Source organism: Ranitomeya imitator, chromosome 2 (genome assembly GCF_032444005.1).
Source record: "Ranitomeya imitator isolate aRanImi1 chromosome 2, aRanImi1.pri, whole genome shotgun sequence".
Taxonomy (NCBI): domain Eukaryota; kingdom Metazoa; phylum Chordata; class Amphibia; order Anura; family Dendrobatidae; genus Ranitomeya; species Ranitomeya imitator.
This window is the reverse complement of record NC_091283.1, coordinates 240974474-240988298: the sequence shown is the minus strand read 5'-3', so window position 1 is coordinate 240988298 and position 13825 is coordinate 240974474. Positions and strand designations below refer to the sequence as shown.

Genomic DNA, 13825 nt, shown 5'->3' with positions numbered 1-13825 from the left:
ATACAGAACAATAATTATACCCATATTCCTATCAGAAGTAGATGAAATATGTTCCTGGGCATGTGTATTTGTGATATTTCACCCATAATCCCCATACAGAACAATAATTATACCCATATTCCTATCAGAAGTAGATGAAATATGTTCCTGGGCATGTGCATTTGTGATATTTCACCCATAATCCCCATACAGAACAATAATTATACCCATATTCCTATCAGAAGTAGATGAAGTATGTCCCTGAGCATGTGTATTTGTGATATTTCACCCATAATCCCCATACAGAACAATAGATATACCCATATTCCTATCAGAAGTAGATGAAGTATGTTCCTGGGCATGTGTATTTGTGATATTTCACCCATAATCCCCATACAGAACAATAATTATACCCATATTCCTATCAGAAGTAGATGAAATATGTTCCTGGGCATGTGTATTTGTGATATTTCACCTATAATCCCCATACAGAACAATAATTATACCCATATTCCTATCAGAAGTAGATGAAATATGTTCCTGGGCATGTGTATTTGTGATATTTCACCCATAATCCCCATACAGAACAATAATTATACCCATATTCCTATCAGAAGTAGATGAAATATGTTCCTGGGCATGTGTATTTGTGATATTTCACCTATAATCCCCATACAGAACAATAATTATACCCATATTCCTATCAGAAGTAGATGAAATATGTTCCTGAGCATGTGTATTTGTGATATTTCACCCATAATCCCCATACAGAACAATAGTTATACCCATATTCCTATCAGAAGTAGATGAAGTATGTTCCTGGGCATGTGTATTTGTGATATTTCACCCATAATCCCCATACAGAACAATAATTATACCCATATTCCTATCAGAAGTAGATGAAGTATGTCCCTGAGCATGTGTGTTTGTGATATTTCACCCATAATCCCCATACAGAACAATAATTATACCCATATTCCTATCAGAAGTAGATGAAATATGTTCCTGGGCATGTGTATTTGTGATATTTCACCCATAATCCCCATACAGAACAATAATTATACCCATATTCCTATCAGAAGTAGATGAAGTATGTCCCTGAGCATGTGTATTTGTGATATTTCACCCATAATCCCCATACAGATCAATAGATATACCCATATTCCTATCAGAAGTAGATGAAGTATGTTCCTGAGCATGTGTATTTGTGATATTTCACCCATAATCCCCATACAGATCAATAGATATACCCATATTCCTATCAGAAGTAGATGAAATATGTTCCTGGGCATGTGTATTTGTGATATTTCACCCATAATCCCCATACAGAACAATAATTATACCCATATTCCTATCAGAAGTAGATGAAATATATTCCTGGGCATGTGTATTTGTGATATTTCACCCATAAGCCTCATACAGAACAATAGTTATACCCATATTCCTATCAGAAGTAGATGAAGTATGTTCCTGGGCTTGTGTATTTGTGATATTTCACCCATAATCCCCATACAGAACAATAATTATACCCATATTCCTATCAGAAGTAGATGAAGTATGTTCCTGGGCATGTGTATTTGTGATATTTCACCCATAATCCCCATACAGAACAATAGATATACCCATATTCCTATCAGAAGTAGATGAAGTATGTCCCTGAGCATGTGTATTTGTGATATTTCACTCATAATCCCCATACAGAACAATAGATATACCCATATTCCTATCAGAAGTAGATGAAGTATGTTCCTGGGCATGTGTATTTGTGATATTTCACCCATAATCCCCATACAGAACAATAATTATACTCATATTCCTATCAGAAGTAGATGAAGTATGTTCCTGAGCATGTGTATTTGTGATATTTAACCCATAATCCCCATACAGAACAATAGATATACCCATATTCCTATCAGAAGTAGATGAAATATGTTCCTGGGCATGTGTATTTGTGATATTTCACCTATAATCCCCATACAGAACAATAATTATACCCATATTCCTATCAGAAGTAGATGAAATATGTTCCTGGGCATGTGTATTTGTGATATTTCACCCATAATCCCCATACAGAACAATAATTATACCCATATTCCTATCAGAAGTAGATGAAATATGTTCCTGGGCATGTGTATTTGTGATATTTCACCCATAATCCCCATACAGAACAATAATTATACCCATATTCCTATCAGAAGTAGATGAAGTATTTTCCTGACCATGTGTATTTGTGATATTTCACCCATAATCCCTATACAGATCAATAGATATACCCATATTCCTATCAGAAGTAGATGAAGTATGTTCATGAGCATGTGTATTTGTGATATTTCACCCATAATCCCCAGAGAGATCAATAATTATACCCATATTCCTATCAGAAGTAGATGAAGTATGTTCCTGGACATGTGTATTTGTGATATTTCACCCATAATCCCCATACAGAACAATAGATATACCCATATTCCTATCAGAAGTAGATGAAATATGTTCCTGGGCATGTGTATTTGTGATATTTCACCCATAATCCCCATACAGAACAATAATTATACCCATATTCCTATCAGAAGTAGATGAAGTATGTTCCTGGGCATGTGTATTTGTGATATTTCACCCATAATCCCCATACAGAACAATAGTTATACCCATATTCCTATCAGAAGTAGATGAAGTATGTTCCTGGGCATGTGTATTTGTGATATTTCACCCATAATCCCCATACAGAACAATAGATATACCCATATTCCTATCAGAAGTAGATGAAATATGTTCCTGGGCATGTGTATTTGTGATATTTCACCCATAATCCCCATACAGATCAATAATTATACCCATATTCCTATCAGAAGTAGATGAAGTATGTTCCTGGGCATGTGTATTTGTGATATTTCACCCATAATCCCCATACAGAACAATAATTATACCCATATTCCTATCAGAAGTAGATGAAGTATGTCCCTGAGCATGTGTGTTTGTGATATTTCACCCATAATCCCCATACAGAACAATAATTATACCCATATTCCTATCAGAAGTAGATGAAGTATGTCCCTGAGCATGTGTGTTTGTGATATTTCACCCATAATCCCCATACAGATCAATAGATATACCCATATTCCTATCAGAAGTAGATGAAGTATGTCCCTGAGCATGTGTATTTGTGATATTTCACCCATAATCCCCATACAGATCAATAGATATACCCATATTCCTATCAGAAGTAGATGAAGTATGTTCCTGAGCATGTGTATTTGTGATATTTCACCCATAATCCCCATACAGATCAATAGATATACCCATATTCCTATCAGAAGTAGATGAAATATGTTCCTGGGCATGTGTATTTGTGATATTTCACCCATAATCCCCATACAGAACAATAATTATACCCATATTCCTATCAGAAGTATATACAGTATGTTCCTGGGCATGTGTATTTGTGATATTTCACCCATAATCCCCATACAGATCAATAGATATACCCATATTCCTATCAGAAGTAGATGAAGTATGTTCCTGGGCATGTGTATTTGTGATATTTCACCCATAATCCCCATACAGAACAATAATTATACCCATATTCCTATCAGAAGTAGATGAAGTATGTCCCTGAGCATGTGTATTTGTGATATTTCACCCATAATCCCCATACAGAACAATAGATATACCCATATTCCTATCAGAAGTAGATGAAGTATGTTCCTGGGCATGTGTATTTGTGATATTTCACCCATAATCCCCATACAGAACAATAATTATACCCATATTCCTATCAGAAGTAGATGAAATATGTCCCTGGGCATGTGTATTTGTGATATTTCACCCATAATCCCCATACAGAACAATAATTATACCCATATTCCTATCAGAAGTAGATGAAGTATGTCCCTGAGCATGTGTGTTTGTGATATTTCACCCATAATCCCCATACAGAACAATAGATATACCCATATTCCTATCAGAAGTAGATGAAGTATGTCCCTGAGCATGTGTATTTGTGATATTTCACCCATAATCCCCATACAGAACAATAGATATACCCATATTCCTATCAGAAGTAGATGAAGTATGTTCCTGGGCATGTGTATTTGTGATATTTCACCCATAATCCCCATACAGAACAATAATTATACCCATATTCCTATCAGAAGTAGATGAAATATGTCCCTGGGCATGTGTATTTGTGATATTTCACCCATAATCCCCATACAGAACAATAATTATACCCATATTCCTATCAGAAGTAGATGAAGTATGTCCCTGAGCATGTGTGTTTGTGATATTTCACCCATAATCCCCATACAGATCAATAGATATACCCATATTCCTATCAGAAGTAGATGAAATATGTTCCTGGGCATGTGTATTTGTGATATTTCACCCATAATCCCCATACAGAACAATAATTATACCCATATTCCTATCAGAAGTAGATGAAATATGTTCCTGGGCATGTGCATTTGTGATATTTCACCCATAATCCCCATACAGAACAATAATTATACCCATATTCCTATCAGAAGTAGATGAAGTATGTCCCTGAGCATGTGTATTTGTGATATTTCACCCATAATCCCCATACAGAACAATAGATATACCCATATTCCTATCAGAAGTAGATGAAGTATGTCCCTGAGCATGTGTATTTGTGATATTTCACCCATAATCCCCATACAGAACAATAGATATACCCATATTCCTATCAGAAGTAGATGAAGTATGTTCCTAGGCATGTGTATTTGTGATATTTCACCCATAATCCCCAGACAGATCAATAATTATACCCATATTCCTATCAGAAGTAGATGAAGTATGTTCCTGGACATGTGTATTTGTGATATTTCACCCATAATCCCCATACAGAACAATAGATATACCCATATTCCTATCAGAAGTAGATGAAGTATGTTCCTGGGCATGTGTATTTGTGATATTTCACCCATAATCCCCATACAGAACAATAATTATACCCATATTCCTATCAGAAGTAGATGAAGTATGTTCCCGAGCATGTGTATTTGTGATATTTCACCCATAATCCCCATACAGAACAATAGTTATACCCATATTCCTATCAGAACTAGATGAAGTATGTTCCTGGGCATGTGTATTTGTGATATTTCACCCATAATCCCCATACAGAACAATAATTATACCCATATTCCTATCAGAAGTAGATGAAGTATGTCCCTGAGCATGTGTATTTGTGATATTTCACCCATAATCCCCATACAGATCAATAGATATACCCATATTCCTATCAGAAGTAGATGAAGTATGTTCCTGAGCATGTGTATTTGTGATATTTCACCCATAATCCCCATACAGATCAATAGATATACCCATATTCCTATCAGAAGTAGATGAAATATGTTCCTGGGCATGTGTATTTGTGATATTTCACCCATAATCCCCATACAGAACAATAATTATACCCATATTCCTATCAGAAGTATATACGGTATGTTCCTGGGCATGTGTATTTGTGATATTTCACCCATAATCCCCATACAGATCAATAGATATACCCATATTCCTATCAGAAGTAGATGAAGTATGTTCCTGGGCATGTGTATTTGTGATATTTCACCCATAATCCCCATACAGAACAATAATTATACCCATATTCCTATCAGAAGTAGATGAAGTATGTCCCTGAGCATGTGTATTTGTGATATTTCACCCATAATCCCCATACAGAACAATAGATATACCCATATTCCTATCAGAAGTAGATGAAGTATGTTCCTGGGCATGTGTATTTGTGATATTTCACCCATAATCCCCATACAGAAAAATAGTTATACCCATATTCCTATCAGAAGTAGATGAAATATGTTCCTGGGCATGTGTATTTGTGATATTTCACCCATAATCCCCATACAGAACAATAATTATACCCATATTCCTATCAGAAGTAGATGAAATATATTCCTGGGCATGTGTATTTGTGATATTTCACCCATAATCCCCATACAGAACAATAATTATACCCATATTCCTATCAGAAGTAGATGAAGTATGTCCCTGAGCATGTGTGTTTGTGATATTTCACCCATAATCCCCATACAGATCAATAGATATACCCATATTCCTATCAGTAGTAGATGAAATATGTTCCTGGGCATGTGTATTTGTGATATTTCACCCATAATCCCCATACAGAACAATAATTATACCCATATTCCTATCAGAAGTAGATGAAGTATGTCCCTGAGCATGTGTATTTGTGATATTTCACCCATAATCCCCATACAGATCAATAGATATACCCATATTCCTATCAGAAGTAGATGAAGTATGTTCCTGAGCATGTGTATTTGTGATATTTCACCCATAATCCCCATACAGATCAATAGATATACCCATATTCCTATCAGAAGTAGATGAAATATGTTCCTGGGCATGTGTATTTGTGATATTTCACCCATAATCCCCATACAGAACAATAATTATACCCATATTCCTATCAGAAGTAGATGAAATATGTTCCTGGGCATGTGTATTTGTGATATTTCACCCATAATCCCCATACAGAACAATAATTATACCCATATTCCTATCAGAAGTAGATGAAGTATGTCCCTGAGCATGTGTATTTGTGATATTTCACCCATAATCCCCATACAGATCAATAGATATACCCATATTCCTATCAGAAGTAGATGAAGTATGTTCCTGAGCATGTGTATTTGTGATATTTCACCCATAATCCCCATACAGATCAATAGATATACCCATATTCCTATCAGAAGTAGATGAAATATGTTCCTGGGCATGTGTATTTGTGATATTTCACCCATAATCCCCATACAGAACAATAATTATACCCATATTCCTATCAGAAGTAGATGAAGTATGTCCCTGAGCATGTGTATTTGTGATATTTCACCCATAATCCCCATACAGAACAATAGATATACCCATATTCCTATCAGAAGTAGATGAAGTATGTTCCTGGGCATGTGTATTTGTGATATTTCACCCATAATCCCCAGACAGATCAATAATTATACCCATATTCCTATCAGAAGTAGATGAAGTATGTTCCTGGACATGTGTATTTGTGATATTTCACCCATAATCCCCATACAGAACAATAGATATACCCATATTCCTATCAGAAGTAGATGAAGTATGTTCCTGGGCATGTGTATTTGTGATATTTCACCCATAATCCCCATACAGAACAATAATTATACCCATATTCCTATCAGAAGTAGATGAAATATGTTCCTGGGCATGTGTATTTGTGATATTTCACCCATAATCCCCATACAGAACAATAATTATACCCATATTCCTATCAGAAGTAGATGAAATATGTTCCTGGGCATGTGCATTTGTGATATTTCACCCATAATCCCCATACAGAACAATAATTATACCCATATTCCTATCAGAAGTAGATGAAGTATGTCCCTGAGCATGTGTATTTGTGATATTTCACCCATAATCCCCATACAGAACAATAGATATACCCATATTCCTATCAGAAGTAGATGAAGTATGTTCCTGGGCATGTGTATTTGTGATATTTCACCCATAATCCCCATACAGAACAATAATTATACCCATATTCCTATCAGAAGTAGATGAAATATGTTCCTGGGCATGTGTATTTGTGATATTTCACCTATAATCCCCATACAGAACAATAATTATACCCATATTCCTATCAGAAGTAGATGAAATATGTTCCTGGGCATGTGTATTTGTGATATTTCACCCATAATCCCCATACAGAACAATAATTATACCCATATTCCTATCAGAAGTAGATGAAGTATTTTCCTGAGCATGTGTATTTGTGATATTTCACCCATAATCCCCATACAGAACAATAATTATACCCATATTCCTATCAGAAGTAGATGAAGTATGTCCCTGAGCATGTGTGTTTGTGATATTTCACCCATAATCCCCATACAGATCAATAGATATACCCATATTCCTATCAGAAGTAGATGAAATATGTTCCTGGGCATGTGTATTTGTGATATTTCACCCATAATCCCCATACAGAACAATAATTATACCCATATTCCTATCAGAAGTAGATGAAGTATGTCCCTGAGCATGTGTATTTGTGATATTTCACCCATAATCCCCATACAGATCAATAGATATACCCATATTCCTATCAGAAGTAGATGAAGTATGTTCCTGAGCATGTGTATTTGTGATATTTCACCCATAATCCCCATACAGATCAATAGATATACCCATATTCCTATCAGAAGTAGATGAAATATGTTCCTGGGCATGTGTATTTGTGATATTTCACCCATAATCCCCATACAGAACAATAATTATACCCATATTCCTATCAGAAGTAGATGAAATATGTTCCTGGGCATGTGTATTTGTGATATTTCACCCATAATCCCCATACAGAACAATAATTATACCCATATTCCTATCAGAAGTAGATGAAGTATGTCCCTGAGCATGTGTATTTGTGATATTTCACCCATAATCCCCATACAGATCAATAGATATACCCATATTCCTATCAGAAGTAGATGAAGTATGTTCCTGAGCATGTGTATTTGTGATATTTCACCCATAATCCCCATACAGATCAATAGATATACCCATATTCCTATCAGAAGTAGATGAAATATGTTCCTGGGCATGTGTATTTGTGATATTTCACCCATAATCCCCATACAGATCAATAGATATACCCATATTCCTATCAGAAGTAGATGAAATATGTTCCTGGGCATGTGTATTTGTGATATTTCACCCATAATCCCCATACAGAACAATAATTATACCCATATTCCTATCAGAAGTAGATGAAGTATGTCCCTGAGCATGTGTATTTGTGATATTTCACCCATAATCCCCATACAGAACAATAGATATACCCATATTCCTATCAGAAGTAGATGAAGTATGTTCCTGGGCATGTGTATTTGTGATATTTCACCCATAATCCCCAGACAGATCAATAATTATACCCATATTCCTATCAGAAGTAGATGAAGTATGTTCCTGGACATGTGTATTTGTGATATTTCACCCATAATCCCCATACAGAACAATAGATATACCCATATTCCTATCAGAAGTAGATGAAGTATGTTCCTGGGCATGTGTATTTGTGATATTTCACCCATAATCCCCATACAGAACAATAATTATACCCATATTCCTATCAGAAGTAGATGAAATATGTTCCTGGGCATGTGTATTTGTGATATTTCACCCATAATCCCCATACAGAACAATAATTATACCCATATTCCTATCAGAAGTAGATGAAATATGTTCCTGGGCATGTGCATTTGTGATATTTCACCCATAATCCCCATACAGAACAATAATTATACCCATATTCCTATCAGAAGTAGATGAAGTATGTCCCTGAGCATGTGTATTTGTGATATTTCACCCATAATCCCCATACAGAACAATAGATATACCCATATTCCTATCAGAAGTAGATGAAGTATGTTCCTGGGCATGTGTATTTGTGATATTTCACCCATAATCCCCATACAGAACAATAATTATACCCATATTCCTATCAGAAGTAGATGAAATATGTTCCTGGGCATGTGTATTTGTGATATTTCACCTATAATCCCCATACAGAACAATAATTATACCCATATTCCTATCAGAAGTAGATGAAATATGTTCCTGGGCATGTGTATTTGTGATATTTCACCCATAATCCCCATACAGAACAATAATTATACCCATATTCCTATCAGAAGTAGATGAAATATGTTCCTGGGCATGTGTATTTGTGATATTTCACCTATAATCCCCATACAGAACAATAATTATACCCATATTCCTATCAGAAGTAGATGAAATATGTTCCTGAGCATGTGTATTTGTGATATTTCACCCATAATCCCCATACAGAACAATAGTTATACCCATATTCCTATCAGAAGTAGATGAAGTATGTTCCTGGGCATGTGTATTTGTGATATTTCACCCATAATCCCCATACAGAACAATAATTATACTCATATTCCTATCAGAAGTAGATGAAGTATGTTCTGGGCATGTGTATTTGTGATATTTCACCCATAATCCCCATACAGAACAATAATTATACTCATATTCCTATCAGAAGTAGATGAAGTATGTTCTGGGCATGTGTATTTGTGATATTTCACCCATAATCCCCATACAGAACAATAATTATACCCATATTCCTATCAGAAGTAGATGAAATATGTTCATGGGCATGTGTATTTGTGATATTTCACCCATAATCCCCATACAGATCAATAGATTTACCCATATTCCTATCAGAAGTAGATGAATTATGTTCCTGGGCATGTGTATTTGTGATATTTCTCCCATAATCCCCATACAGAACAATAATTATACCCATATTCCTATGAGATGTTGATGAGATATATCACCAGGCGTGTGTAACCCGATATTCTACACATAATCCCATATAGTTACAATCTTTTTTCCCTGGTTCTATTATTAAACTTTAATCCAGCCCTGTGGATGTTCTGATTCATTTAAAGGGAACCTGTCACCCCGTTTTTTGAGATTGAGATATAAATACTGTTAAATAGGGCCTGCGCTGTGCGTTACTATAGTGTATGTAGTGTACCCTGATTCCCCATGTATGCTGAGAAATACATTACCAAAGTCGCCGTTTTCACCTGTCAATCAGGCTGGTCAGGTCGGGTGGGCGTGTTCACAGCGCTCTTTTCTTCCCCAGCTTTCCGTTGGTGGCGTAGTGGTGTGCGCATGTCCAAGGTCCGGATTCCCTGCGCCCACGTGAAGACACAGCGCGCGATCTGCGCTGTCATCCCTTTCATCGGTGGGGGCGGCCATCTTCCTGGGGCCGCGAGTGCGCAGATGTAGTGCTCTGCTGCACGGGGTTTCAGGAAAATGGCCGCGGGATGCCGCGCGTGCGCAGAAGAGATCGCGGCGGCCATTTTCCCAAAGCCGAGATGCAAACTCAGCTTTGGGAAAATGGCCGCCGCGATCTATTCTGCGCTCGCGCGGCATCCCGCGGCCATTTTCCTGAAGCCCCGTGCAGCAGAGCAGTACATCTGCGCACGCGCGGCCCCAGGAAGATGGCCGCCCCACCGATGAAAGGGATGACAGCGCAGATCGCGCGCTGTGTCTTCACGTGGGCGCAGGGAATCCGGACCTTGGACATGCGCACACCACTACGCCACCAACGGAAAGCTGGGGAAGAAAAGAGCGCTGTGAACACACCCACGCGACCTGACCAGCCTGATTGACAGGTGAAAACGGCGACTTTGGTAATGTATTTCTCAGCATACATGGGGAATCAGGGTACACTACATACACTATAGTAACGCACAGCGCAGGCCCTATTTAACAGTATTTATATCTCAATCTCAAAAAACGGGGTGACAGGTTCCCTTTAAGTATTTCCATTGAATTCCCTTCTTGCTATATTACAAGAAGTCATTTCCTGGGCTGCATTTGTAAAATGTGCTGCCATCTCGTGGTCGAGTCTAGTATTGCAGCCCATCATCCCAATATGCATTTTAGTCTGTCCCACATATATGGCTGCTCTGTGCGCACAGGACCTGTGATGAGGTCACAGGGGGAGGAGTCAAAGGTCACGTGATCAGGGGCCTCAGGGAATGCGATCTTTGCTGCCTCTGTGTAGCAAGTTCAGAGTGAGCGTAGCACCGCCCCTTCCCCTGACGTCATCTCTCCCAGGATCCTCCACGCTAGAAGCTCCTTCCTCCCCGTGTATTCCCGGTGTGCGGCTCTGCAGGTGGAGTCTGCGCAGTCCTCGTCTTCCTCCTTGTGGGGGATTCCTCCTCCTATATCGCCTCCATACTCCGCCCCCTCACTATAGCGCTTATTCACACCTTGGAGTCCTGGCTGTGTCTGTGCAGTGAGTGCGTTTTCCTCTTTTTCTCCAGACAGTAATGTCCTCCCCTGTGTATCGGCCACTGTAAGAATTCTCCCTTCTTCCCCCACATGGTGATATTCACCTACAGGGGCCATAAGTCCTTCTATGTGGCCCTAACTAGTATTAGTGGCCCCCGTGTGCTCCCATATATTACTACTGGCCCTCGTGTGCCCCCATATATTACTACTGGCCCCCGTATATTACTACTGGCCCCTATATACCGTATATTCTCGAGTATAAGCCGACCCCCCTAATTTTGCCACAAAACTGGGAAAACTTATTGAATCGAGTATAAGCCTAGGGTAGGAAATGCAGCAGCTACCGGTGAATTTAAAAAATAAAAATAGATGCTCCATACCGTTCATTATTGCCCCATAGATGCTCCATATAAAGCTGTGCCATATAGAATGCTCCATATTGTTCATTATTGCCCCATAGATGTGCCATAGAAAGCTCTGCCATATAGTGCTCTGCACCGTTCATTATTGCCCCATAGAAAGCTGTGCCATATAAAACTGTGCCATATAGTGCTCTACGTCGTTCATTATTGCCCCATAGATGTGCAATAGATAGCTGTGCCATATAGTGCTCTGCACCGTTCATTATTGCCCCATAGAAAGCTGTGCCATATAAAACTGTGCCATATAGTGCTCTGCACCGTTCATTATTGCCCCATAGATGTGCCATAGAAAGCTGTGCCATATAGTGCTCTGCACCGTTCATTATTGCCCCATAGATGCTCCATAGAAAGCTGTGCTACCGGTATATATAATGCTGCGGCTGCTGCAATAAAAAAAAACAACACATACTCACCTCTCTTGCTTGCAGCTCCTCAGCGTCTCGTCCCGGCGTCTCTCCGCACTGACACTTCAGGCAGAGGGCGGCGTGCACATAATATGTGTCATCGCGCCCTCTGACCTTCACAGTCAGAGCCAGAGGACGGGAAGATGGAACGGGGACAGGTGAATATGCGATACTTACCTGCTCCCAGCGTCCCGCTCCTTCTCCCGGACAGCTGGTCTCCGGGTGCCACAGCCTCTTCCTCTATCAGCGGTCACCGTTACCGCTCATTAGAGAAATGAATATGCGGCTCCACCCCTATGGGAGTGGAGTCCATATTCATAACTTTAACCCCTCTGTGACCTTAGACGTACTATCCCGTCGAGGTGCCCTGGGCTTATCTGACCCTGGACGGGATAGTACGTCATAGCCGATCGGCCGCGCTCACGGGGGGAGCGCGGCCGATCGCGGCCGGGTGTCAGCTGCTTATCGCAGCTGACATCCGGCACTATGTGCCAGGAGCGGTCACGGACCGCCCCCGGCACATTAACCCCTGGCACACCGCGATCAAAGATGATCGCGATGTGCCGGCGGTGCAGGGAAGCACCGCGCAGGGAGGGGGCTCCCTGCGGGCTTCCCTGAGACCCCCGGAGCAACGCGATGTGATCGCGTTGCTGCGAGGGTCTCACCTCCCTCCCTGCTCCCTCCAGCCCCGGATCCAAGATGGCCGCGGATCCGGGTCCTGCAGGGAGGGAGGTGGCTTCACAGAGCCTGCTCAGAGCAGGCACTGTGAAGCCTGCAGCGCTGCATGTCAGATCAGTGATCTGACAGAGTGTTGTGCAAACTGTCAGATCACTGATCTGTGATGTCCCCCCCTGGGACAAAGTAAAAAAGTAAAAAAAAATTTTTCCAAATGTGTAAAAAAAATTAAAAAAAAATATTCCAAAATAATGAAAAAAAAAAAAATATTATTCCCATAAATACATTTCTTCATCTAAATAAAAAAAAAACCAATAAAAGTGCACATATTTAGTATCGCCGCGTCCGTAACGACCCGACCTATAAAACTGTCCCACTAGTTAACCCCTTCAGTAAACACCGTAAGAAAAAAAAAAAAAAAAACGAGGCAAAAAACAACGCTTTATTATCATACCGCCGAACAAAAAGTGGAAT

The 13825-nt window shown here is 39.2% G+C and overlaps 1 protein-coding gene across 3 annotated transcripts in view; it reads left to right on the top strand.

Annotated features, from left to right (window-relative positions):
- Positions 1–13825, top strand: part of LOC138662854 (oocyte zinc finger protein XlCOF22-like) — a 234776-nt gene that overhangs the window by 155907 nt on the left and 65044 nt on the right. Inside the window, exon 1 of one of the 3 annotated variants that reach the window (XM_069748837.1) lies at positions 11663–11854. The exons of the other annotated variants lie outside the window; for them this stretch is intronic. The gene's annotated coding sequence lies outside the window, so the exon portion shown is untranslated. Of the gene's footprint in view, positions 1–11662; positions 11855–13825 lie in introns of those variants that run through there. 3 annotated transcript variants of the gene reach the window in all.